Genomic DNA, 23,962 nt, shown 5'->3' with positions numbered 1-23,962 from the left:
GTGGTTGTTCTGGATACTGATTTCTCAGGATCTATGCACCCGAATTGCGTGGAAATGTAATCAGTTGTCAGTTCTAGTATAATATATTTGTCCAACGAATACCCGTTTATCATCTGCATTTCTGCTTGGTGGAGCAATTTTATTGGCCAGTAGTGTTTTTAAGTCACTACATTAGTTAGATTCATCTGGGAAACCAGGAAAAAAAAACACTGCTCGTAGATGTCCTCTTTACAGAATAAATTATATTTTTAGCGAGTCCGATGCTGACCTATTCGTAAATGAAACATCATTTTCTCGCCTGCTGCTCTCTCAGTGCTCTGAGATAAATAGGCAGTGACCTCGCCTGTCACTGGAAAGTCACCATGACAAGAGTTCCACCAGCCACAGACATACGAATGTCCGCTCTGTGTGGAGTTCAGTGAGTGCCTGTGCATTTGCAACGACACGATTCTACGAAGAACTTTGCGTGCAAGCAAGGGTTGTCGAAAGAAGCTTATTCGTCGAGACGCGTCAGCACCTAAGATTGAATGAATTTCTGTAATGTTAAGTCGTAGGTGCTGACTGGCTGCCTTCTTCAAAGGTGGGCTCTTATAAAAGTGTGCTGTTGGGTTACTAAAGGCGCCACTGTAGCATTCAATCACACTGGCGGTTCTTTACTCGAAGAAAAAAAATGTACACAGGAAGAACAAGTGCAATGGTTCGCAGTTGTCAGAACAAAACAAAAGGGCAGCGGGTTTGTCATAAGGAAATACAGGGTGTAACAAAACTGTACGGCCAAACTTTCAGGAAACATTCCTCACACGTAGAGTTACAAAATACAGAGTGTATCGAAAAGAATACCACAAACATTCACAAGAGGTTACAGAATGTTTAGGGACACCGGGTAGTGGGTAAAAGCACTGTAAGTCTCTGAGTGAAGCGTCTGTCGTTAATAGAATGAGAAGAGGGGAATGTGTCTGAGCTCCCACGTGCAGCTCAGCCGCACATGGATTGGTGCCTCCAATGTTGCAACGCGTGTACACTTTTATTTGAGATGAACGACGAAAAACATTTAAGCAGTTCAAGGCACAACTTGACATCTGTGTTAGTTAGTGGCGCTGGCGCACTTCCCCACCACTTAGTATACTTTCACGTTTCTGCCAGCTAGGTTCCTCGAATCCCAACTGAAGAGCAAAGCAGGAACATCTGTGCCTGACTGCTTGCGCGTTATGAGGATGATGGTGATGATTTCTTGTCAAACATTGTCACAGACGATGAAACAAGGATTCTCCACTTTAAGCCTGAAACAAAGCATCAATCCATAGAGTGGCACCACATGTCTCTTACGAACAATAAGTTGAAAACAATGCCCTCAGCTGGTAAAGTCATGGCTACAGTCTACTGGGACTCTGCAGGGGTTGTGCTATTCGATGTCCTACTTCATGGTGAAACGAGCAACTCAGAAGACTATTGCGAGACTCTCAAGAAACTGAAGAAACGATTACAGCTTGTTGGTAGCCACAAAAATGCGAACTCACTTCTTCTCCACGATAACGCAAGGCCACACAAGTCTGCACACACGAGAGGAGATCACAAAACTTCGGAGGACAGTTCTTCAGCCTAGCCTGCCGGAGTGGCTGTGCGGTTCTAGGCGCTACAGTCTGGAACCGAGCGACCGCTACGGTCGAAGGTTCGAATCCTGCCTCGGGCATGGATGTGTGTGATGTCCATAGGTTGGTTAGGTTTAAGTAGTTCTAAGTTCTAGGCGACTGATGACCTCAGAAGTTAAGTCTCATAGTCCTCAGAGTCATTTGACTGTTCTTCCACATTCGACCCCGAGGAGCAGGTTCAGCCGCTTAATTGGGAAGGTTTTCCTTGTTCTTCACGCCCGCAGGCACCTTTCCATCACTAAGCATAAGAGCTGAGTGCATACGTGGATCTCTTAAGTGTAGGTGACGGTGACTGTGTGTGTGTGTGTGTGTGTGTGTGTGTGTGTGTGTGTAGTGTAGTGTAGTGTAGTGTGGTGTCTTGAGTGTGTTGGATGATGATGAGAGAAGGGACTCAGAATCACCAATAGTGTCACATGCCCTCGCTTCATGGGACACAGCGGAGAGGTTTGGAATTTAGTTCAGGACATTGGCGCAAAGACCGGTGATCAGGAATTTTCAACACCACCGCTCCCATCCCCTCTGCCATAAAAGCAAAGGGAAATTTGTCAACAGCCAGCGGCTGATCCAGATGGTCACCTATCCAAGAGTTGGACACACTAGACTGTACGGGACGTCAGTGATCTGAAGGGAACCGTTATACCCACTTTCTTTCTCCCTTCCTGTCCCTGGACCGCCACCTCCGATTTTGTTTTCGTGGAACGGGAAAGCAGGTTAAACAAAAAATCTTTACTCGTACAATAGTGCACTTCTAGGGGTACAGAAATTATCTAAAAACAAAATTATAGCATAAATATAACGTAAAGGCTGCCCTCTTGGCGAAACCAACATTAGACACCACAAATGCTTCTAATGGCTCTAAGTACTATGGTACTATGGGACTTAACATCTGAGGTCATCAGTACCCTAGACTTAGAACTACTTAAACCTAACTAACCTCTTGACATCACACACATCCATGCCCGAGGCAGGATCCGAACCTGCGACCTTAGCAGCAGTGCGGTTCCGGACTGAAGCACCTAGAACTGCTCGGCCACAGCGGCCGGCTTAGACACTAAACCTGCTGCTATTAGCGACAAGACATCCGCGGATCCTTCTACCCTGCCAATGGGGCAGGGCACGTGTTCATAAAAAAATGTCCGTATGGTTAGGTTCCGCCTTAAAAGTGACATGCACATAATGTTGACTTTTCATTCCTCCCACACCTGAACTGCGGGGAGGGTCCAAGAAGACACTATGTAGGTAATTAGAAAAGTATTTGTGGTAGCGCAGGTGGCGTCGGAGACGAGTGAACCATTCCAATAGGAAGGTCCAAAAATCGAGAAAGTGCTAGTCACCATCCCAGTAAAGATACAATACGGTCAGACCCTTGATCCATGTCACTGTATGCATCTTAATACATGGATAAAACGTCGTATCTGGGAAGAGAAGGATGGTTGCAGTCGCTACAGTTGGGGTCATGGTCTCAGCGAAGGCCAACATCAGTCCCATCAACCTCCAAACCTCAACAGCAGACCCACATTCCAGCCGGTGTTCATCCGATTCAGGTAGATGCCACTGGAGTCATAACGGAGGGTCTACCATGCATATGGAATGGAGTCTCTGACGATTCATATATTTGTGGTTGACCACCAAATACCAGGCTACGAATCGAGAAGAGCACCGTATATTCAGCGCTAGACCACTGGCCAAGTAACAGAGAGAAGACGGCTTTAAGTTGGATTCCGAGGTTGGCCTCGCATCATAAAGGTAATACCTCACGGGCCCTCTGCAGCCGCTCACTCGGCAGGTCGGCGTTGACGTAACTTAAGTCCATAAAGTACTCCTTAAACTGAGATGCTGTCAGGGTCCTCAGTACGGCCGTTGACAAAGGATCACTGACGCTCGGTGCATGCCTGTCCTTGATATGCGGTGTGTGTATACATGTAAAATTAGAGAGATTGGAGCGCGCACGGAGGCTTTCCGGCAGTCGTTCTTCCCGAGAACCATACGCGACTGGAACAGGAAAGGGAGGTAATGAGAGTGGCACGTAAAGTGCCCTCCGCCACACACCGTTGGGTTGTTTCCGGAGTATAAATGTAGATGTAGATGTAGATGTGGAGCCACTCCAGCTGCCCACCTGGGTGCCGTTGAAGATGGTTTAAAGACTGAAACCAGTAGCACAATAAATATCATTATCACAGACAGCGCAGTGTTATGCATTTTGTAAAACTTGACATCTCGGTTGAGAATTCATGGAGCGAGTCTAGTGGCCACAGGAGTACGGTGAACTCATACTGGTGATCTTTGAACCATGCCCGTACACTGCGAGGTGTGTGGCATGTTGCATTGTCCTGCTGGCAGATACCATCGTGCTGAAGAAGAGCAAACTACGTGTAGGGGCAGACGTAACCCCCAAGGATAGATGCATACATGTGTTGATCTATTGTGCCTTCTAGAATGACGAGATCGCTAAGGAAATGTCACGAAAACATACCCAACACAATGCTCCCTCTTCCGCTCTGGATCCTTTCGAAGATTGTTAGAGGGTCCAGAAAGGAATTTTTCACTCTGCGGCGGAATGTGGGCTGAGACACTGGCGGAATTAAAGCTGTGAGGACAGGTCATGACTCGTGTTTGGGTAGCTCAGTTGGTAGAGCACTTGCCCGCGAAAGGCAAAGTGCCCGAGTTCGAATCTCGGTCCGGCAGACAGTTTTAATCTGCCAGGAAGTTTCATTGTCGGAGGGTGATTGCTTTCATACGTTTCACGCCATACGGTCACATGTCTGACGCAGCATAAAACGTGATCCATCTGAAAAGGACACCTGTGGCCGCTCAGTGGACGTCAAGTTGCGGTGTTGGGGCACAAATTCCAGTCTTGGACGCACCAGTATCCAGTACCTCATGCTCCCGCCAGGCTGCACGCGCATCTTGTAGTGCAAATGTCTTACGGGTCGCCCTTTTGTTTGCAGCTCCGGGCCAAGGAGCTCGCGCGTGACGTCGTTCTATTCGCGACGCCTCACGTGTCGCGTACGTCTCTGTTAGCTGGCGAGCCTTGTCATGCAAAGGCTGAGCGAACGGGCCGCGCCCTATCTGTATCTGGGACGCTCAGCGGCGCCGCTTTCGGCAGCACGTGGTAGCCACTCGCATCTCTCAGAGCCAACAAGGTCAGCGGGTTCACGAAGTCACCTCTGCCCTCTCCTCGTGATGCGCACTTTACGAAAAAAAATATAGCCAGAAATAGATCTATTGTAGAACTTGTCACGGAGATGCCTTGAGTCTTTTGAATCTGTGGGGAATCACGAAGCAGTGTGAGACAGAGGCTGTAGATTGTGTATGAGTGCCCTGGAGATTGGTTGGTTGGTTGGTTTTGGGGAGGAGACCAAACAGCGAGGTCATTGGTCCCACCAGATTACCGAAGTATGGGGAAGGAAGTCGGCCGTGCCCTTCAAAAGTGAACATACCGGCATTTGCTTGAAGCGATTTAGGGAAATCACAGAAATCGTAAATCAGGATGGTCATACGCGGGTTCGAACTATCGTACTGGGAGAATACGAGTCCAGTGAGCTAACCACTGCACCACCTCGCTCGGCGAGCCTGTAGATCGGCAGCATTTGTAAACACAGAACTATCGAAAAAGGATGACAACATTCGACTTGTTACTAACAGGTGACTGTACACAAGAATATACAGTGTGTTACAAAAAGGTACGGCCAAACATTCAGGAAACATCTCTCACACAGAAATAAAGAAAAGCTGTTATGTGGACATGTGTCCTGAAACGCTTAATTTCCATATTAGAGCTCATTTTAGTTTCGTCAGTATGTACTGTACTTCCTCGATTCACCGCCAGTTGGCCCAATTGAAGGGAGGTAGTGTTGACTTCGGTGCTTGTGTTGACATGCGACTCATAGCTCTACAGTACTAGCATCAAGCGCATCAGTACGTAGCATCAACAGGTTAGTGTTCATCACGAACGTGGTTTTGCAGTCAGTGCAATGTTTACAAATGCGAAGTTGGCAGATGATCATTTGATGTATGGATTAGCACGGGGCAATAGCCGTGGTGCGGTACGTTTGTATCGAGACAGATTTCCAGAATGAATGTGTCCCGACAGGAAGACGTTCGAAGCAATTGATCGACGTCTTAGGGAGCACGGAACATTCCAGCCTATGACTCACGACTGGGGAAGACCTAGGACGACGAGGACACCTGCAATGGACGAGGCAATTCTTCGTGCAGTTGACGATAACCCTAATGTCAGCGTCAAAGAAGCTGCTGCTGTACAAGGTAACCTTGACCACGTCACTGTATGGAGAGTGCTACGGGAGAACCAGTTGTTTCCGTACCATGTACAGCGTGTGCAGGCACTATCATCATCTGATTGGCCTCCACGGGTACACTTCTGCGAATGGTTCATCCAACAAGTGTCAATCCTCATTTCAGTGCAAATGTTCTCTTTACGGATGAGGCTTCATTCCAACTGATCAAATTGTAAATTTTCATAATCAACATGTATGGGCTGACGAGAATCCGCACGCAATTGTGCAATCACGTCATCAACACAGATTTCCTGTGAATGTTTGCGCAGGCATTGTTGGTGATGTCTTGATTGGCCCCATGTTCTTCCACTTACGCTCAATGGAGCACGTTATGATGATTTCATACGGGATACTCTACCTGTGCTGCTAGAACATATGCCTTTACAAGTACGACACAACATGTGGTTCATGCACGATGGAGCTCCTGCACATTTCAGTCGAAGTGTTCGTACAATTCTCAACAACAGATTAGGTGACCGATGGATTGGTAGAGGCGGACCAATTCCATGGCCTCCACGCTCTCCTGACCTCAACCCTCTAGACTCTCATTTATGGGGGCATTTGAAAGCTCTTCTCAACGCAACCCTGGTACCAAATGTAGAGACTCTTCGTACTCCTATTGTGGACGGCTGTGATACAATACGCCATTCTCCAGGGCTGCATCAGCGCATCAGGGATTCCATGTGACGGAGGGTGGATGCATGTATCCTCGCTAACGGAGGACATTTTGAACATTTCCTGTAACAAAGTGTTTGAAGTCACGCTGGTACGTTCTGTTGCTGTGTGTTTCCATTCCATGATTAATGTGATTTGAAGAGAAGTAATAAAATGAGCTCTAACATGGAAAGTAAGCGTTTCCGGACACATGTCCACATAACATATTTTCTTTATCTGTGTGTGAGGAATGTTTCTGAAAGTTTGGCCGTACCTTTTTGTAACACCCTGTATTTACATTGTCCATTCACAATTTTGTGACCACCGCCTACGTTCGACGTCTGCGTGCAGTAACCACTTACAGACGGCAGTTGGAAGTAATAGCAATGGATGGTATATAAAGCAAGTTGGAAGACGTGGCAACAGAGCAGTCGCTGTCGTAATGTAGAAGTGGAGCAATTTATCTGACGTCCAAAAGGGCATGATCATTGGCTTTAGGGCCAAGGGTGGAAATATTTTCGAAACGGCGAAGATTGTAAACTGTTATCGTGCCGCTGTCGTTAAAGTACAGTCAGCGTGCCAAAATGGCGCTATCCATAAACGACGCTGAGCAAATGTGGTACTCCACGAGCGATAGATGAAAGGGATAAACCACGGCGTGCAACTGTTGAGAAACTGACCGCCGAGATAAACCAAGTCTACCAACAAAGTCTCCTCAACGACAATTCAGCGAACGTTGCTACATAAGGGCCTCTGCAGCAGGCGCCTGGTTATGACCCATGCTGACTGCTGCTCATCAGCGTCCAAGACTGGAATTTGTGCCCCAATACCGCAACTTGACGTCCACTGAGCGGCCACAGGTGTCCTTCTCAGATGGATCACGTTTTATGCTGCGTCAGACATATGACCGTATGGCGTGAAACGTCTGAAAGCAATCACCCTCCGACAATGAAACTTCCTGGCAGATTAAAACTGTCTGCCGGACCGAGATTCGAACTCGGGCACTTTGCCTTTCGCGGGCAAGTGCTCTACCAACTGAGCTACCCAAACACGAGTCCCTTAGCGATCTCGTCATTCTAGAAGGCACAATAGATCAACACATGTATGCATCTATCCTTGGGGGTTACGTCTGCCCCTACACGTAGTTTGCTCTTCTTCAGCACGATGGTATCTGCCAGCAGGACAATGCAACATGCCACACACCTCGCAGTGTACGGGCATGGTTCAAAGATCACCAGTATGAGTTCACCGTACTCCTGTGGTTACTAGACTCGCTCCATGAATTCTCAACGGAGATGTCAAGTTTTACAAAATGCATAACACTGCGCTGTCTGTGATAATGATATTTATTGTGCTACTGGTTTCAGTCTTTAAACCATCTTCAACGGCACCCAGGTGGGCACCTGGAGTGGCTCCACATCTACATCTACATCTACATTTATACTCCGGAAACAACCCAACGGTGTGTGGCGGAGGGCACTTTACGTGCCACTCTCATTACCTCCCTTTCCTGTTCCAGTCGCGTATGGTTCTCGGGAAGAACGACTGCCGGAAAGCCTCCGTGCGCGCTCCAATCTCTCTAATTTTACATTCGTGATCTCCTCGAGAGATACAAGAAGGGCGAAGCAATATATTCGATACCTCATCCGGAAACGCACCCTCTCGAAACCTGGACAGCAAGCTACACCGCGATGCAGAGCGCGTCTCTTGCAGAGTCTGCCACTTGAGTTTGCTAAACATCTCCGTAACGCTATCACGCTTACCAAATAACCCTGTGACGAAACGCGCCGCTCTTATTTGGATCTTCTCTATCTGCCCTGTCAATCCGACCTGGTACGGATCCCACACTGATGAGCGATACTCAAGTATTGGTCGAACGAGTGTTTTGTAAGCCACCTCCTTTGTTGATGCACTACATTTTCTAAGGACTCTTCCAATGAATCTCAGACTGGTACCCGCCTTACCAACAATTAATTTTATATGATCATTCCACTTCACATCGTTCCGTACGCATACTCCCAGATATTTTACAGAAGTAATTGGTACCAGTGTTTGTTCTGCTATCATATAATCATACAATAAAGGATCCTTCTTTCTATGTATTCCCAATACGTTACATTTGTCTATGTTAAGGGTCAGTTGCCATTCCCTGCATCAAGTGCCTATCCGCTGCAGATCACCCTGCATTTCGCTGCCGATACCTTTCAGAACCTCAGGGTCTTCCTGCACGTCTCGCAGCGGTCCGCAGTACAAAAGGTGCTTATTCAGGCTTTTGACAGGTGGTCACATTAATGTGACTGGACATATTTCATCCGTAAGTGCTGTTTGTCGAAGGCCGCCAGCTGGTCAGAATGATTATCATACTGATCATTCTCATCATAATCATCAGTAGTAGTTCTGCCTTGCGGAAGATCTAGGCACGATACTTCTCCACTTCTCCCTGTCTTGTGGTTTTTCTTCGGATCCGTATAATATAAGAGAAATCTGGGCTCGTACGGCAGCAGGTAATAGCCGTTTTCCGCTAGTACCATTTGCGAGGGAATTGGAATGGAATGACTAGCAGTGGTAAAAGGTAGCCTCTGACATGCTCCGTATGGTGTATTCACATAAATGTAAATGTGTAAGGTACCCTTGGCCGATCAAAAAATTACTGTACCGTAACTGTTACGAAAGTCGAAGAGTGAATCGCAAAGTGGCGTGAGGCGAGCGCCTTAAACGAACCCACCATTTTCAGCCTGATAGCTGACTCGTAATATTAGTCATGACTGTCATATGTATTATGAGCAATGTTCCGCTGAAACACGCTCTGCAGTTACAGTGCACCCCCACAAAGGCGCGGTACTTCGTCACGGCCATTCCACGCCTACACATGTTCTTCAGCGACTCGCCGTTCGCTTGAACTATTAACGCGCCCACCAAAGGGGATTTACGCTGACGATTTACAGTTCGCAACTAAAGAATAGTCTTTCGTCAAATCAGCTTGTTTACTGGGCACATTTATCATGAAGAATCGCTCTGACAGGCACTGATATTTCTTAAAAAGTGCAAAACAAGTTTGCAGCAGTGCCACAATATCTACAGAAAACTCTTACTTCCGTGTTTTTTGTTGTGGTCTTCGGTCCGAAGACTGGTTTGATGCAGCTCTGCACGCCTATTCATCCGTGCTTAGATATTGCAATCCATATCCACTCGAATCTGTTTACCACTTTCATCCCTTGGTCTCCACACTCACATACACACAGTTATTACCCTCCCCGCCCCTCCACCCACCCACACACACACACACACACACACACACACACACACACACACACACACATACTTTTTCGTCCATCACCAAACCGACGAGTCATTGATGTCTCAGCACGTGTCCCACAACGGTCCTTTCATTTAGTCAACTTGTACAATTAATTTTTTCTTTCTCCAATTCGATTCAGTACTTGCTCATTACTTACTGCGTCTATCCATCTAATCTTCAGCATTCTTCTGTAAGACCAATTTCAGAAGCTTCTATCCTATTCTTCTATGAAGTGTTTATCATTCACTTTTCACTTCCGTACAAGGCTTCACTCCATACAAATGCCTTCAGAAAAGACAACTCTGCCTCACTCCTTGCTTTTGGCCCTTGGACTCTTACAACACGTCCGTTTTCTGTACAAACTGTAAATAATTTTTCGTTCCCTTTCTTTGATCCGCAGTATCTTAGTTGCAAAACTGTATGCCACTCAACACTGTAAAAAAGTTTCGAAATATACAAACGCTATACACACAGATTTGGCTTTCTTTAACCTATATTCTAAGATATGGCGTAGGATCAGTATTGCCTCGTCTGTTCCAGCATTTCTCCAGAACCCAAACCTATGTTTCCCGAGATCTGTTTCTACCAGTTTGTGCATCCTCCTGTAAATAATTCGTGGCAGTATTTTGCAGCCATGACTTATTAAACCTATAGTTCGTAAATGTTCACACATGTCAGCACCTGCTTTCTTTGGAATTGGAAGTATTAGTTCTTCTTTAAGCCGGAAGGTATTTAGCTTGTCTCATATGTCTTGCACGCTAGGTGGAATATAAATGTCATGGCCAACACTCCCAAGGCCCGCATCTCGTGGTCGTGCGGCAGCGTTCTCGCTTCCCACGCCCGGGTTCCCGGGTTCGATTCCCGGCGGGGTCAGGGATTTTCTCTGCCTCGTGATGGCTGGGTGTTGTGTGCTGTCCCTAGGTTAGTTAGGTTTAAGTAGTTCTAAGTTCTAGGGGACTGATGACCATCGATGTTAAGTCCCATAGTGCTCGGAGCCATTTGAACCATTTTGAACCAACACTCCCAAGGATCTCGATAATTCTGAGCGAATGTCGTCTACTCCAGGGGCCTCGTTTCTACTTCGGTCTTTCGGTGTTCTATCAAATCTTTCTTGCAATATCGTATCTGCCAACTAATCTTTATCTACTTCCTGACCTCCTTCTGTTCTATAGCTTTCAAGATCATTACCCTTCTAGTTACTCCAATACTGACACTTAACTAACAGCCATTGTACCGTAAAATTCAAATCTCTTGTCTGACTGCAACCACTCTCTATCAATCCTACGAACATTAACACTACAAGGGGCGTTCAATAAATAACTCAGTAATTGTTTTTTCTGCAAGCAGGTTGGTTTTATTCAAGGTTCCAATACAACGCATTATTCCACACTATTTTTTGGCTACAAAACCCTATGTTTCAACATGATCTCCGTTCAATGTGACGGCCTTATGCCACCTTGCTGGGAGGCCTGTATGCCCGCATGGTACCACTTTCCTGATCGATGTCGGAGCCGACGTCTTGTTGCATCAATAACCTTCCCACTGTCCACATGCTGCATCCCGCGGAGTGCAACCTTTACTAGGCCAAACAGATGGAAGGTACGAGTTGGGGCACACACCTTTGAGTGCCCCACATTATGGATGAGCGGGTCAGCACTACCAACAGGGACGTCCAGTTGTGCAGTGTGATGTTTGATTGTGATACGTCGATCACCTCCGCACGTCCCAACATTGCAGGAGTCACAGCTGTGTGCAGCCGGCCAGCGCGCGGGAAGTGGGACAGTTATGTGCGACCTTGTTGCGACAATGAGAAACGCCTCGGACAACGACTCACCGTGCTTTTGTTCACTGCCGGGTCTACTTAGACATTTGGTAAGCGGCTATAAATATCTTCGATGCTTTGGTTTTCTGCCAAAAGAAACTCAATGACAGCTCTCTGCTTGGAACGCACCTTCTTTACAGAGGTCATTTTGAAGACTACCTATAGCGCCGACCTCTATCGGTACTTCACGAAACCATAGGGGCTGAAGCGGAAATATTCTACACTACTCGCCATTAAAATTGCTACACCACGAAGATGACGTGCTACAGACGCGAAATTTAACCTACAGGAAGAAGATGCTGTGATATGCAAATGATTAGCTTTTCAGAGCATTCACACAAGGTTGGCGCCTGTGGCGACGCCTACAACGTGCTGACATGAGGAAAGTTTCCACCGATTTCTCATACACAAACAGCAGTTGACCGGCGTTGCCTGGTGAAACGTTGTTGTGATGCCTCGTGTAAGGAGGAGAAATGCGTACCATCACATTTCCGACTTTGATAAAGGTCGGATTGTAGCCTATCGCGATTGCGGTTTATCGTGTCGCGACATTGCTGCTCGCGTTGGTCGAGATCCAATGACTGTTAGCAGAATATGGAATCTATGGGTTCAGGAGGGTGATACGGAACGCCGTGCTGGATCCCAACGGCCTCGTATCACTAGTAGTCGAGATGACAAGCATCTTACCCGCATGGCTGTAACGGATCGTGCAGCCACATCTCGATCCCTGAGTCAACAGATGGGGACGTTTGCAAGACAACAACCATCTGCACCAACAGTTCGACGACGTTTGCAGCAGCATGGACTATCAGCTCGGAGACCAAGGCTGCGGTTACCCTTGACGCTGCATCACAGACAGGAGCACCTGCGTCGGTGTACTCAACGACGAACCTGGATGCACGAATGGCAAAGCGTCATTTTTTCGGATGAATCCAGGTTGTGTTTACAGCATTGTGATCGTCGCATCCGTGTTTGGCGACATCGCGGTGAACGCACATAGGAAGCGTGTATTCGTCATCGCCATACTGGCGTATCACCAGGCGTGATGGTATGGGGTGGCATTGGTTACACATTCTCGGTCACCTCGTCGTAGCTTCCTCCAATAATTTCAAAACCTAAAAAAAATTATCTGCTCATGTCAAAAGTGTCATCTGCCACAAACGTACTTTAAAAATCGTGATCCCATACCAAATATATCATTCGAAGCTCTCATAATATCACAATGGGTCCGAAAAAACACGAACAGTTCACAAAGTACAGACAAAATACAATTTCGTAAGTGTGAAGTTATCCAACGGTGTAATTACGTAAACATCTGTCACTGCCGTAGTAAAAAAGTTTGTCTCTCTCAGTTAAATGGTCAGATACCTGTGTAATTATGTGTTAGAGAAATATGGTACCGATGTTAAAGTTGTATAAGCAAATACCATATTAGCTAAGGCTCCTTGTGCTTGCCAAACACATGGTACACAAAGTAAGCGTGTACCCCCTGAGGATTAATGTAATTATACCCTCAGGTGTTACAGATTATTGCAATGGAATGAAATGTATCACGGAAAAACTTTGTATCATTGTACTTGAAATATCTTTAAAAATAAATGTTTTACGTACAAAATTAATCACTGAAATGCGTGTCCTGTAGCGCTAAATGTGCGTCTTGCTGTAAGATAATTCTGTTGAAGTGTCGTAGTTATCGTCCTCTGTAAGCAAAGTTCTGCTGAAGTCAATGTACTCACCTCATCATAAACAAAAGTGAGATGCTTTGCGTATAGATATCGTAGTTATTACGTACCTTACCGTGATCAAGAAAGTACTTTAATGTAACGTATTGTTGTGCTATGAAAAAGGCTGTCTCATTGTAGCTATACCACAAAAGTTACTACTAAAACATGTTTTACTTTCCAGAATAATACAGAAAAACTGTGCAGATATAAAACAGAAACACCGCAAAAGCAACATTGTAAATTGTCACTCATTAGTAGCGTCGTGATAAAATCGTGTAGCTGTCACATAAACTAACCACTGTGTCATCTGGTATCTCACAGAAAGTACTTTAAATCCAGAATGTATTTTCAAGTAAACCAAAATGTTGCATTAAAATCTCATTAGCAGTACCAGTATGTGTTCTAAGTATGTAAGCCTTATAGTCGTTACGTAATCGTGCAACTAACAGGCAAGAATGTACACACACAATAACACTGTGACGTCTGTTCACTATAACAATGCATTCGTAATTTCTGTTTAAATAAGTTCTCTTGGTTCTTGATTGGATATTTAACTTCAAAACATTGTTGCATGTTAACAGTTTCTCAGTGTGACAAAGCGTACTAGTAGCGTGAATTGAAAAGTTTTATGGCAAAGTTAAAAAGCAGATTATCTTTCAATAAACGGTTTTACATTTGAAATGTGGTACAATCTTTTACTTTTCAAAGTACTCAGAGTTTCAGCTTGAACGCAATTATCATGCAGTATACGTCGGTAAAGAACACTGGAATTTTTCTCAAGGTTAGCGTCTATGTTATTTTTCTCTGAGCCAGCTGGCGCACGTGGCTGCCTGCGGCGCGAGTCATTGTCTGTCTCTTTGTTGGCGCGCGTTGTTATTGGGATTAGGAGACCTAACTTCTACAAATTCGCCTTGTCGAGAGGGCCCAGCTCTGTTAGAATCCCGCCAGTTCTGATGTAATTCACGTCTGTCGTTATGATTATATCGTCTGTCGTCATGTCGGTAGTTCCTGTAGTTTCTTTCTTGTCGGTCATGTGGTGGAGAACTTCTCCCTGAATCGTAACTGCTCGCTGGTCCGTTGGTCTAAAGTTATTCTGTCTTCCTTGATAATATTTATTTTGGTTCCCATATTGTCTGTTTCTCTGATTGTCTCTGTGATAGTCATTACTGCGGAGAGGTGATCTTTCCCTGTAGTTATTACTACTCTGCCAACGGTTGTCATACGGGTGGTGTCTGTTTTGGTCACGATTTGTGTTGTGAGAATAGCCTTGTCGTGTCCAGTTATTATTTCTTTCATCGCAGAATTGCGACGGATGTGACCTGTAATTGTTGTGTGCCTGTTTTCGCGTTCCGCGATTATCAGTGTCAATTTCTAATTCTTGTAAGAGTCCCTGAAAAGCTTCAATGTCGTCTTTGCAACGTCCTGCCAAAATAATATGTCGTAAATGTTCAGGTAATTTGATTAAGCAAATGCGGATGAGTTCTGAGGGGCTGTATGGGTTTGAAAGATAATGATTCTTATGCAACATGTCTTCAAAATATTTCATAAGACTGGAAAATTCAGATTGTTCGAAATGTTTCATCATTATGATGCTATGTTTTACTCGGTCTTGTGTAGCTTGAGACCAATATGCTGAGAGGAAGGCATGGTAAAATTCTCCTTCACTGTGACAATCGTGAATGACCGATCGCATTCTTACAGCTGGTTCATTCTCTAAATAGCCACACATAAATTCTAACATGTGCTCCAATGACCAGTTGGGAGGAAAACAATGAGAGAATTGATGGAGCCATGCTTGTGGATGAATGTCTTTGCCAGAATTCTTAAATGTTTTAAATTTACGTGTAGTAATGAACAACTTATAGTCAAAATCATCATGTCGGCGAGTCGCATATCGGTCATTGTTACGTCGTTTCGGCGGTTCCATTTCAAAATTCGGTGCACCTTGCCAATTTCTTTCATAATTTCCGAAATGCGCTGTGTTATTATTTTGTGGCTGTTCCGTATTTCTAAGTTCCTCTTCCCGTGTTGGAGCGCGAGTGTCCTCTGAAATATGTAATTCTCGTATTACTTGTGCCAATTGATCTTGTACTTCCCATATTTCTCTTTTATACAGTGTATTGATTTGATTTTGATTTTGTTTGAATTTTCTAATTTGTTCATACTCTTCAGTGTCCGTGAAGGCTACAGGTCTTGTGTCATTCAGATCATCATCTACCTTTGTAGATAAGTTAGTGAACTGACCTGAAAGTTCGGCTACTTTATCCGTTAGTGAAATTATTTCCTCTGTGTGTGTTTTTTGAACCAAGTTTCAGAGTGTCCATTTGTGTTGAAATCGTATCTACTGTGTTTTTTAAGTTTTCCTGAGTTTTTGCAAGCTGCATAACCGAATCGGTAGATGCAGCTGAGTCAATTTTAGCTTGCAAGATGTCGTGATTTTCATGAACAATAGTTTGCAGTTCCTTTATGGCTGCTTCGTCATTCTGTAATGCATTTTCATGACGCGAAAAAATAGGTTGGAAATGCTCACAAATTTGTGTTTTTACGTCGTTACAGACTTTTTGACATTTCTATTCGATTTTATGTAACTCAGTAGTTAAATCTTCACGTATTTGTTCAAGCGTGGTGTGAAGATTTTGTTCCATTGCGTCTAAATTTTGAAGATTTTGTCCCATTTGTTTCTGATTTTGTTCAAGCGTTGTGTCTAACTTTTGAAGATTTTGTTCCATTGTGACTAACTTTTGTAGCCTTTGTCCCATTTGTTGCATTAACTGTAATAACAATGCACTGGTGTCTGAAACATGTTCTTCAGTGCTTTTCGGCAGTGAATTTGCACCGGCAACATTCACATTTTGACAAGCGAAAAATGTGTCTTAACTCATTTGAGAAAACGGTGAGAACCCAAAACCTGAGTCTACAGTATTTGCAATATTGTGTCTTGTCATTTCGGAATCCTGAGGAGAGCTGTTGCCGACCGATCGATCGATAATGCTTCCCTGTTCACTAGCTGTTTCACTGTCTACACCATTATTTGACGCCCGCTCCATTTCCCTATGCACAGTTACCAAATTACTACTTTGAATGTCTGTTAATTCATTACACAGCGGTGCTGGTAAGAAACGCTCGTCGTCACTATTATTTCTCTGTTTACTTTGGAGCCTAGTGTTACGTTTTTCACACGCCATTACTGTCACAATATTTCACACGATAACACAGAAAATAAGAGAACACATTAACATAGCGCTGAAAATAATATCTAGTTAATTGCAAGCTGCGAAATACTTGGTGCAAATCTACATGCGTGCCACACCTGTTTTACTGTACAACAATGAAAGACTGCAGCTACAAAGGAGATTCTCTCTACAATTACGCGCTAGCAATAAACAAAATCTACACTAATTACACAAACTACAAGGAAAAATCAGAAGATTCCAGTGAGGTATCCTCGGCTAAGGGTCGCCATATGAAACGTCCCCTTTGAACAATTATACATGACTGTGCTTAAACTGACACACTGTATTTTTAGCGCAACGCAATCTGACTTTCAAAAATCCCTACAAAAGAATGGCCCTGACTAACATTAAGCTATACCTTTCACAAATCACTTACCTCACAAAAATCTTCGTTACTCGAACTACTGCAATACAGCGAGCGCCACTACTGCCAGCTAAATAAAAGATTCAAACTACGGAAGGCACTAACTACTGATAGGCATAGTTAGCAAATGAAAGATTTTAATAGAGAACAAACAATGTATTTACCTTAATAGTCATAATATATATAGCAGTTCATGACATCCAGTCTTACAAATTTCAAAACTCCGGCATTTCTCTCCCCACATCCACCACTGCTGGCGGCTCACCTCCAACTGCGCAACGCTACGCGCTGTTCACATCCAGCTGCCGCTGCCCAGCACTACAATGGCGAGTATTGCAACAATGCCAACCAGCCACAGACTGCACACAGCACAGCCAGTGATTTTCATACAGAGCGCTACGTGGCGTTACCAATAAGAAAACCTAAACAGCCTACTTACAACCTCTTGTTCGCATTGACGGCACTTTGAACAGTGGACGTTACATTTCAGATGTGTTACGACCCGTGGCTCTACCCTTCATTCGATCCCTGCGAAACCCTACATTTCAGCAGGATAATGCACGACCGCATGTTGCAGGTCCCGTACGGGCCTCTGGACACAGTAAATGTTCGACTGCTGCCCTGACCAGATCATTCTCCAGATCTCTCACCAATTGAAAACGTCTGGTCAATGGTGGCCGAGCAACTGGCTCGTCACAATACGCCAGTCACTACTCTTGATGAACTGTGGTACCGTGTTGAAGCTGCATGGGCAGCTGTACCTGTACACGCCATCCAAGCTCCGTTTGACTCAATGCCCAGGCGTATCAAGGCTGTTATTACGGCCAGAGGTGGTTGTTCTGGGTACTGCTTTCTCAGGATCTGTGCACCCAAATTGCGTGAAAATGTATCACATGTCAGTTCTAGTATATTTATCCAATGAATACCCGTTTATCACCTGCATTTCTTCTTGCTGTAACAATTTTAATGGCGAGTAGTGTACTATGTCCCACAGCAAATTCTGCATTTTTTCGACCGGAATTGGTCGAGAAAAGAAATGTCTTGCAATATTGATTGAACGCCTCTCTTATATATAAATATATATACTGAATCAACAACTATAACTATACTCCACGGCCCACCTTATTATGTGCGGCGGACGGTACTTCGTGCACCATTGCCACTTCATCCTATCTCGTTTGCAGGAAGAACGTTTGTTCGTGAGTCTCCATGTCATCTCATTCTCTCTGATTTTACCTTCACAGTCTTTTCAAGATATATACGCAGCAGGAAGAATATATAGGTTGACTCTTGTAAATTTACACTCTCAGTACTTTGACAGTAAACCATAAAGTAATACATGACGCCTTTCTTGCTGGAGCTTCCTGAGCAGCTCCATGACGCTTTCACACGTACTGAAAGAACCTGTGACGAAATGTGCAGCTCTTCTTTGGAACAATTAATAAATATCTCTGACAAGGAACACCTTGAATGCGATGTTGCAAAACTGATGTTTACAGCATTCGATGCCCCACGTACTGTCTATCATGCAACCACAATATTGGCTGCTAATTGCAACAGGGGGCGGGACTGGACGTATCCAATGGTGAGCAAAGCATGAGGCTATGGAGGATCAGTCGACGCGTAACTCTCAACAGTGTTACAGTGTTAGTGGTGTTGATACAAAGCAGATCAATGGTAACTAGGAATAAGCAAACATTGTATTGTATCCTCAACAGCAGTGGCGAAAGTTGACATTTCGTCAGAAAGGAACACAAGGAATTTCACAGAGTGAGAAAGAAGTAGCACATGAAATATTAGCGTTTCTGCAAGATTAATCAGTGGAATGTGTGGTGTCGTATACGCTCGACTGTGCGGACAATGTATATGAGGAGTACCACACAACAAGTGATATGGAAACACGTTCAGTCATGTAGTTCTTCATCCTTGTCGGACAGGGAGCCGCAAATTGCGGCTCCAGTGACACTTGTAAAGGAAAATCGTTTCCAACCCCTTGTGGATGTTTCCCACTGTCTCGTTTTCACATCACAGAAATTCTATGACAGCACGTTGCTTCTGACGAACGTTAAGTGTAGCAGCCATCTTGAAGACATGCTGTGACGGCGCCACTCACGGCAACAGGTTGAACTAAGTTCGAAAAAAAGCGGGAAGGATGTATCTACACATTGTAAAACTTTCATACATGCAGAATGAAAACTGTATTTTTACAAAAATAGTGTGCATTTCTTTTGGGGTGACCCTCGTAGTATTTATGTGGTAACGCGCTGATATGTATGGCACCCCTTTTCGGACACGTGACGCCAACAAATTATGGCTTAAAACATATGACCATGTCACGAATTGCGCGGCCCCTCCCGCCGGAGGTTCGAGTCCTCCCTCAGGCCGGGGTGTGTGTGTTTAAGTAATGTGTAAGTCTAGGGACCGATGACCTCAGCAGTTTGGCCCTTTAGGAATCCACACACACACACACACACACACACACACACACACACACACACACACACATAAAACCACTTGCAAAGTAGGTTAGAAATCAGATTAATAATGTTGCTCACGCAGCATATGTTCGCTTTATCGGGCAACAACAAAGTTATTGACTGTGGATGGTATCGTCAGAATGGAAATAATGAAGTCTCTGTAAAAAAGTCACTAATTTTGGCACTTATCTTGAATGGATTCCCACGTAGATTTCGTCGAAGTTTTTAAAGCTCATTTTGTTGATTCTAGGGTGATTCCACTTTGACTGCTAGAAGGTCCAGATCTGTATTTTAGCAATATTTGAAGACCTAACAAATGCGTTTTTCATGTTATTCTTAATGATCAAACAATCCCAGATCAGAACAATGGTATGTTAGAAATAATTTTTGACTTGGTGTTCACGATCCACATTTTTATTAAACTTCTTGTAAATTCACATATACTTCTTCTTAATTGTCACATAATCAAGAAAACAGTTTTGTATCAATCTTCATATATTTAATTTCCACTTTAACCAAACACAAGACTTGACTGTTCTTTTACAAAGCGAAATAACAACTTTACTTCTGCAAAGTGAAACAAAGACTGCTCTGTGCGCATTCGCCCCAAAACGGTTACAAGTAAGTCAAAGATTATGACAGTCTCACAGAAATGAATACACACAAGAACCATATCACTATAATATATCGATACATCGGAGTACCTCTGCATTAATAAAACCAAATGTGGATATTGTCACAAAAGTATGTCTGTTACTTCGCAGAAAAGTAGTACGATATTACTGGTATCGAGAACTGGGGTTGGAGTGCCGGAATGGTGACGTAAATAAAGAACCATTACAACACGATATTCAAAAAAGTTCATTTTATGTTCCCCCGCAATTTCTACCGCTGCTCCTATTGAAACCCATCCCGCGCCGGATGTGGTCCACGAGCCGCCGGTTGCCCGTTATTTCTGTCACTGTATGAATGCTTAAACTTCGAGTTCCTGACAAAAATTTGTCCAAGAACTACGACTTCTTTCTGTGTCCTAAAACAAAATTGTTGTATTGGGATGATGACGAAACAATTCATTTGATAAAAGTGCTTTGCATCTGAGAAGATATTGTGGTAAGGTATTGTTGCAGCCAAAGTCTGGAAGCATCGACATTTCAGTTCGGTCCTGTCCACGCAACTCAAGTCGGGGAAAAGATGAGTGAACACAAAGGGTTATTTACAAAGCAGTAATTCTCCTAGTGCAGCAGCCTAACATATATTCGCCCATATTAGGGTGACCAAATTATTTTCGGTGAAAACCGGGACACATTCACCCTGGTGCCAATGGACACCTCATTCCCATGTTCCCAGGTTTCTTAATTTTAAATATTAATGTTTTGTTGATACATTTTTAACCCGGTTATTATAACTAATAAGAGGATACAAAAGATTGATATAATCTAGATTATCCGTATAATTAATGACATTTAATAAACGTATATAGTAATAAAGAAATGTATTACGATTTTACAAAATTTTACAGCCATTCAACTTTTAATCAATTAATATTAACATGAGCTTTAATATTACTGAGCACTTGTAGATAGAATTGACTGTCCTTAGAGAAAAGGGTATTTTTCACTGCCTCCAGCCTTCTTGATCATGTCTTTGTTCTTTGAGAGACAGTGATAAAATTCGACACAATCCATTTTGTAGTTGTACAGGATGTGCAGGATTGCTTCAAGAGAGTCCACCTCCATTCTGTTTCTTTCATCAGTCCACTGGATATTCATGAACGAAAATATTCTTTCCACATTGGCATTATGAGCTGGGATTGCAAATAAATACCTTGCAATTATTACCAACTCAGAGTAATGCTGAAGACAGTCACAGCTTTTAAAAAAACTCACCCACTTCTCATGACATTCCAATGGTGTTTTTTTTTTTTTCATCATACCACTTGTCAAGACTTTCTTCAACAAAATTTGTCAGTATGCCGAACTAATCAAAGAGAAAGGAATCATCGATTTCAATCTCTTTACTCTTCAAATAAGAAACTGTCTCTTCAACACTTACCCATTTTGGAACTCTCTTCAGTAATATCCAATCAAAACCGACGATTAGGGTAAATATGAGGCGCTCCACTTGCTGAGATATTCTACACAAGTGTCAAAACTTGCGAACTTCTTCTCTAAAACTCAGGGTGTACACAACCCGGGACAACCGGGAGATCCGGGAAAAACCCGGGAATTTTTCACTGTTTTAGTTTTCAGTTAAATTTTTGTAACTTTGACTGGTAAAAACCAATACTCTGACAAAGAATATTACTGTATCTTGCTACTGCAGAATAATACTGCAGCAATAAAAAACGAACGAGAGAAAAAAACCGAAAATAAAACATAAGTTGCAAAGGAAATGCACCAATACAACAACAAAACAGTGCTCATACAAGTGTCTGCCGACAGCAAAATGTGTGAAAGGCTTTAGGAAGCTATGCGATGTAACATAACAACAAATTGCCTCCGATGAGCGTGACGTCACAACTGTTTACATTAGATTCGATTTTAGCGGTTGCGAGTGAGCTTATGCGCATGTGCAGTTGAGTCGCGTATGAGTAGTACATTCTCCCGCTTCTGGCTACAGAAGTGTGGCAGTTAGCTGTATAAGCAGTAGCAGGAAGCAGCCAGATGCTATCCAGAAAAATTTTACTCGTGCGCCTAAGCTGCCAGATTCACATATGCGCAACAGGCCCGGAAGTAGGGGCCGGGGGCAAACCTGGATATCTGCCCTGGGCGGCAGTTTCAGGGGGGCACATTCATATTATTGAAGAAAAAGACCTTTTTTCAGAAACAAATTCTAAGTTGAGTTCTGAATGAATCATAAGTTGATTTTTGAACACGTGCATAGTGTACGTGATGTCTCTGTCAGGGGAATCCCCGTCGGATCTAGAAATAAACTTTTCCTGCAGACAAAGGGGACGGGACTATACCAGCTGAGCGGAATGAAGTCGAACGGGTGAATGCCAATCGTTTTTTATGCGGTTGACTGGGTTTGTAAATTATCAGCGTTGTTATAATTACTAGCGAATTCCATAGATTCAGACTACCAGAGTGCAAATAAACGACTAACAGGAATAACAGGCAACAAAAATCACGTATTGTCTTCTCCGTGTATCCAAGAAAGTGGAGTTTTGACAGAAAATTTTTGGCCAGACCACTACACTACTAAGAGCCAGTTATACAGTCTCCGGCTAGCAGCCGCTAAAGTTCTTATCTGGGAGTAGCGCGGAAAACGCGTTGTACGAGCACGTTATAACGCCTAACCGGAGAATAAATGCGGGATAGCTAAAGCGGTGATTGTGGCAGGGTTAGTGAAGTTAACCAGAGAATAAGTTTTGACACTGGCAGGAATAGTTACATAATTAGTGATGACAAGATTGTTTGTTAGAATGAGGAAGGAGAAGAAACACACAGATTACGGAAGAATATGGCGATTCCAAATTTGTATAAAAATTTCGTACTACTTTTTTTCGATCTCATGTTTCAGAAGCTAGAGAGTATGAATGAAATGTGAAACCATTTCCTAACAAAAACTTTTTGCTTGTAGTAGGCCTTATAGGCATTTGATATTGGTACTTAATGAATTATATTCTGTTGTGTTATGAAAATGACCATTTGTGCCTAAACAGTCTCGTTTATTTGGTGTGTGTAACAATTGCTGCAATATTAGGCAGGCCTCTTTCGTTTTATCTAGCAGACAGTGATAAAGTACACGTAACCAGATCGAGGAACCACACCAGTCTTGGGTACAATTTGTATTTATTAACGGCTTTAATGACTTAAGGACTGAAGAAATGCGTACTGTTTATCTTGTCTCTTGTCTTTACTCGTTTTATGTATCCTATATTTAATTTTATGTCACACAGAACAGCAAATTACTAGCTAATAGGCAGTAAAGACTGCAAATTTCTGAAGAGCTCTTGTTCTGCTGGTTACAAATAATCCCATCCAGTATTAATTGCGAGATTCTCTTTAAGAGGGGCAAGATGTCAATGTCAAACCGGCCGACTGCGAACAGGAGAGGCACCACAGGACATTTTAATTTCCACTGTCTTGAACATAGTTTGATGGCACCCATTCAAAATATTACGCGCTTGAATTCCACAGAGCGAAATACAGGGCTATTACAAATGATTGAAGCGATTTCATAAATTCATTGTAGCTCCATTCATTGACATATGGTCACGACACACTACAGATACGTAGAAAAACTCATAAAGTTTTGTTCGGCTGAAGCCGCACTTCAGGTTTCTGCCGCCAGAGCGCTCGAGAGCGCAGTGAGACAAAATGGCGATAGGAGACGAGAAAGTGTATGTCGTGCTTGAAATGCACTCACATCAGTCAGTCATAACAGTGCAAGGACACTTCAGGACGAAGTTCAACAAAGATCCACCAACTGATAACTCCA

This window comes from Schistocerca americana, chromosome 2 (genome assembly GCF_021461395.2).
Source record: "Schistocerca americana isolate TAMUIC-IGC-003095 chromosome 2, iqSchAmer2.1, whole genome shotgun sequence".
In the NCBI taxonomy this organism is placed as follows: Eukaryota; Metazoa; Arthropoda; class Insecta; order Orthoptera; family Acrididae; genus Schistocerca; species Schistocerca americana.
The sequence above is the reverse complement of the archived record's forward strand: the minus strand, read 5'-3'. Positions refer to the sequence as shown.